We start from the raw sequence: 6,000 nt of genomic DNA on the forward strand, positions 1-6,000 counted from the left end.
CTTTCTTGTCCTTTATTTCAATATCAAACTCTTGCAAGAGTAAGATCCATCGTATAAGCCTCGGTTTCGCTTCTTTCTTCATTAGCAAGTACCTAAGTGATGCATGATCAGAAAAGACAACAACTTTTATACCAATTAGATAAGAGCGAAACTTTTCCAAAGCAAAAACAATAGCTAACAACTCTTTTTCAGTGATTGTGTAGTTTTGTTGGACCTCATTTAACGTTCTAGAAGCATAATAAATAGCATGAGGTATCCTCCCCACACGTTTCCCAAGCATCACACCAACCGCATAGTCACTTGCATCACATATGAGCTCAAAAGGCTTGCTCCAATCCGGTGGTTTAATGATAGGGGATGAAATCAAAAGTTCTTTCAAACGATTGAATGCCGCCATACACTTTTCATCAAAGTTAAAAACTACATCTTTTTGCAATAAGTTGCAAAGTGGTGATGTTATCTTGGAAAAATCCTTGATAAATCTACGATAAAAACCTGCATGACCAAGAAAAGAGCGTATCTCCCTCACCGTAGTAGGAGGGGTTAAAGCACGAATAAGGTCTATTTTAGATTTATCGACTTTCAAGCCTTTAGAAGATATTATATGGCCTAAAACTATGCCATGAGTTACCATGAAATGGCACTTCTCCCAATTCATCATAAGGTTTGTTTCAATACATCGTTCAAGGATTAGTGACAAGTTGTGCAAGCAAAGGTCAAATGAATCACCAAAGACCCTAAAGTCATCCATAAACACTTCGATTATGTTTTCAACATATTCTGAGAAGATACTTACCATACACCTTTGAAAGGTAGCTGGAGCATTGCACAAGCCAAAAGGCATCCTTCTATAAGAAAAAAGTACCGAATGGACAAGTGAAAGTGGTTTTCTCTTGATCCTCCGGTGCTATCACAATCTGATTATAACCTGAATAGGCATCAAGGAAGTAATAGTAAGAGTGTCCAGCTAAACGTTCAAGCATTTAATCAATAAAAGGAAATGGAAAATGATCCTTCCTAATGGTGGCATTCAATTTCATGTAATCAATACAAACCCTCCAACCGGTTTGTACACGAGTTGGGACAAGTTCGTTCTTATCATTATCCACCACCGTTACACCTGATTTCTTTGGTACTACTTGTACCGGGCTCACCCACTTTCTATCGGATATGGAGTATATAACACCCACGTCCAAAAGCTTTAGTATCTCCTTTTTCACAACTTCCATCATGGGAGGGTTCAAACGACATTGCGCTTTCCTTGTAGGATTTGCATCGTCCTCCAAACGGATTCTGTGCATACAAATGGCAGGTCTTATACCCTTGATATCAACAATTGTCCATTCAATGGCCGTCTTGTACTTCCTTAGCACCCTTAGAAGTTTTTCTCCTGTAATTCACTAACCTTGTTAGAAACAATCACAGGTAAATCTTCCTTATCACCCAAGTACAAGTACTTTAGGTGATCGGGAAGAGGTTTCAATTCTAATTTTGGAGATTTAACAATGGAAGGTACAAGCTTTTCATCACTGCATGGTAAGGAAATAAAAGATATGTTATGAGTTTCTGGGCATCCTTGTAGTGAATTAAGATCACCAAGGGCTTCCTTGACTTCATTACCACACTCTGCACCATTATCCATGGATGTAGTTAAAACGGTTTCCAAAGCATCTTCACCATTCAATTCAAACACTTTTTGTATCCATAACATCAATGGAGAAACAAGAGTGGACATCACTAGGATATCTCATCGTATCGAAAATGTTGAAACGTATTGTTTCTCCATCAAACTCCATAGTTAGTGTTCCCTTATCCACATCAATAATGGTTTTCGCCGTTATCATGAAGGGAAGCCCAAATAGAAATGGAAGAGACGAGTCCAGTGACCCTTCATTCATCTCTAACACACAAAAGTCAGCTGGAAATACAAGTTGATTAACCTGCACAAGAACATCCTCAATAATACCCATTGGGTATACATTAGATAGGTCGGCTAATTGCAATACAATTCCAGTCTTTTTAAGAGGACCTAACTCAAGTGAATTGTGCATAGATGCAGGCATAACATTCACGGATGCACCTAAATCCAACATAGCTTTGTTAAATGTGGTGTTACCAATTGTGACTGGAATGTCAAATCTACCGGGATCCTTACATTTCGGTGGGAGTTTGTGTTGTAAGATTGCCAAAGCATTCTCCCCCACACTTAGCACTTCATTACCTTTGAGCCTTTGCTTATTGGTACACAAGTCCTTCAACACTTTTGCATACTTGGGAACTTGCTTGATAGCATCAATGAGTGGTATGTTCACATGGATCTTTTTAAGAACGTCTAAAATCTCCTTTTCTAGTTCCGCCTTCTTGGAACTTGCAAATCTGCGAGGAAAAGGTAAAAGAGGAACATAAGTGGAAACCGGAGTTTTGGAGTTAGGAATAGGTACCTCAAAAGTTTGGGGAGAATCATCACTCTTCTCCTCCAAAAAAGGTTCCTTTGGTGTTTCCACCTTGCCCGAATCAGTAACCTCGGGTTGCATAAGTTGTGTACCACTTCTCAACGTAATAGCATTGACACCCTCTTTTGGGTTAATGGGTTGAGAAGGGAGTTTCCCACTATTTTGTGCCTTCAATTTGGTTATGTCCATCGCCATGGAGCCCATTTGTGTATGCAAATCCTTGATAGCACTCTTAGTTTCCTGCTGACTTTCTTTAAACATAGTAGAAATGCTTTGCATCATAGTTTGAAGCTTTGCATCGATATCAGAACCTTGATTTTGCATTGAATGTTGTGGTTGCGGTTGCTGAAATTGTTGTTGTTGCGGTTGAAATCCACTCGGACGGTTGAAAGTAGGTTGTTGGACTGCACCTTGCTTGTTGGCATAGCAGAAATTTGGATGGTCTCTCCATCCCGGATTGTAAGTGTTGGAATAGGGATCATACCGTCTTTGCTGATTTGGAAAGACCGCACTAGCTTGCTCCAACTCTTCACCATATGAAGGTAAAATAACTACAGCCATCTTTTCCATCATTTGCTCCATATTATCCATCCTTTGATCACGGTGTTATGATGACTTCGTAACTTCATGCACTCGCCTAACCATTGGTTCACCTCTTGTGTAGAATTGTTGCGAGTTTGGAGCCATGCTTTCAATCAACTCGGTAGCTTGGGCCACCGTCTTGTTTACTAGTGCACCATCACCCGCTGCACCAAGAAGATATCTATCACTTGATTGGATACCTTCGTAGAAGTATTGGATTAACATAGCGTTACTGAATTTATGGTGTGGACAGCTTGCCACTAATTTCTTGTATCGCTCCCAACATTCATACAAAGATTCTCCCACATTTGGCTTTATCCCACATATCTCTTTGCGAATTTGAGAAGCCTTTGAAGCAGGAAAATACCTCTCTAGAAAGAGTTTCTTCAACCCGTTCCATGTAGTGACACTTCCATATGGAAAACAGTACAACCAATCCTTAGCGTTGTCCACCACAGAAAATGAAAAAACTTCCAACATTGCACCATCGGCATCATTCTCCGCTGGAAGCATGGCCTTGACAATGGTATGGAATTCCATAAGATGCTTGTTTGGGTCTTCATTCACCATGCCATGGAACTTTGGTAACTCTATAAGAAACCCCGGCTTGATCTCGAAGGTTGAGTTAGTTTGGATACACCATTGTTGTGCATCAAGCCTATGAGAATCCAAGTCCTTGAGTGTACGATTTGCATCACCCATTGCTTCTTCTTCTTCAACTAGTGCTTCTTCTACGAATGGAACCTCTTGTTCTTCTTCTAGTTGTAACTCTTCTTCCACCTCTAACTCATGTTCTTCCGTCGTGTCTTGACTTGGTTGGAGTATTGTGCCTCTTCGAGTAGCTATCCCGCACCTTGGATACAATATTTAGAATCCAGGGATTAGGTACCTGAAAACAATTCTCGCAAACAAGTGAGAAACAAGACAAGAAACAAAAATCAAATATGGAGCAGAAATGATGATAAGAAACTAAAAACTTAATAACAAGTTGTATGCCTTCCCGGCAACGGCGCCAAAATTTGATCGCAGTCGTATGCGTCAAAAATAATTTCACTTTCTTACTTAACTAAAATAAATGAAGTATGTGATAAGAAAGAGTTCGTTCCCACAGAGAGGCTTTTGTTGTTATAAAATTTTAGTTTCTTAGTAACCAAGGGGGGATTTTTGTTTAACAATGCAATAAAAACAAATTGAAAGCAATAAAATATGAAAATAATCAATAAGAGGAAGATATTGGTCACGGGATAGTATCATTCACAAACATGTATTTTCATCAATGACTAGAATTGATATTTTAATCTCTCATTTATTAAAAGTCCTAGGATATCTTGATCGCAAGTATATCCCACTAATTCCCTGATTTCATCACAACCACATTAAAAGATGCATACGTGAATTCTTCCTAGAAAGCAACCTAAAGTGTAAAAGCACAATTAAGTTTAACTCCCTAAAAGCTTTAAGTTTTATGGAATAAGACTAATCAAGGCAATCAAACGTGTAAGAGCACTAATTCTATTTAACCAAGGTTATGATTCATTTGTCACTAGTAGGATATATCACTACAAGCATTACCCACAATTATGCTACTTAGAATCGGGGATAAACAACTTTTTCGTATTGAAAACCCTAATATAGCTTTAGAAATGAATGCAAATTGGATTGATTCCAGACTCAACCAAACAAACAATCAAATCATAAGACAATATAAACCATGAATCATAAACAATAAAGTTGAGACAAAATTAATTCATTGAAGCAAATATCATTTGTGAAATCCACTTTATCCCATAACCAATAATATGAGTTTAGCTACTCATAGCTTTCGAGTTCATCATAATCATAATCAAAAGTGAAATGAAGAAGATGAAAAATAAACGAAAGCAAACCCTAGTCGCCGCTCTCCAAAACTCCCAAGTAGAAAATACGCCCTCCAAGAAGTAAAAACTTTCTCTTTTTGTAGCTTTTCCTCTTTCCAAAACTAGGTCAATCCTCCAAAAGTCCATTACCAAAAAGTCCACCAAGCCCATAAAACAATGTGTAGAAATAACCCAATAAAATTCTTGCCAAAAAGTATTCGCCGGGGGTTCACCGCCGGAAGTTGGCCGGAAATAAGCTGGGAAAATATCTCAGGTGAACGGCAAAGTCCACCCGGTCACCGGTCATAATTAGTGAACTCGGTCAAGGCTCAGCCGAGTCAGGATGAGTCATCGAGTTAACTCAGTGATGTCATCTAGGTTTAGTCAGACCTGAGTCAGAAGCTAACTCAGCTGATTGGACTGAGTGGTCTTGACACAAGCCAGTGCACAATATAACTCAATGTAGTGCCAAGATGGCCTATTACAGCTTCCATTCCACTTACACCAATGCAACACACAGCTAGCCAACTCTCCACCCTGCAATACCCCCAGATGCAACACCATCCAGATTCCATACCATCTTGCACCTGCCATACTCAGCTCAGATATACTTCAAAAACTCCATTGCAACCACCCAGGCTAAACCAACAACACAGCACCACCAATTTCCTGTCACAATCAAGACCACTACCTGAAGTTCATATACATCATCACCACAACCTGCAAATCAAGTTCAATACCAGGTCCAACTGCATCCATCTGTAGCTTGTACAACTGCAATGCTCAATCATACAGCGCCGCCTTAATCTCAGCCGCAATAATCTCATCTTTCCTGCAATTACACTGCATCCTCTTGGCCTTGGCACATCAACTGCATCATTACATCTCTTCAAGTTTAGTTCAATCTTCTGCATCAACACAAGCATTATCTTCAGTTGTAAAACATCCACCAAATTGTCACAATCATCGTCAATTCTTCACTCATCTCAGCTTCATTATCTCAGCATCATTATCCTGTTATATGCCTTCAACTCAGTTGCAACCAAACAATTACATTGCAGCTTCAAACTCCCTCTTTGTAACTCATGTACCATCAACCTCCAATACCT

At 39.3% G+C, this 6,000-nt stretch overlaps 1 pseudogene; it reads right to left on the reverse strand.

Moving 5' to 3' along the window:
• Positions 1-5,650, reverse strand: part of LOC113360148 — a 67,697-nt pseudogene extending 62,047 nt beyond the window's left edge.
• Positions 5,651-6,000: the final 350 nt, after the last annotated feature.

The sequence above is a fragment of the Papaver somniferum genome, chromosome 3 (assembly GCF_003573695.1).
Source record: "Papaver somniferum cultivar HN1 chromosome 3, ASM357369v1, whole genome shotgun sequence".
In the NCBI taxonomy this organism is placed as follows: Eukaryota; Viridiplantae; Streptophyta; class Magnoliopsida; order Ranunculales; family Papaveraceae; genus Papaver; species Papaver somniferum.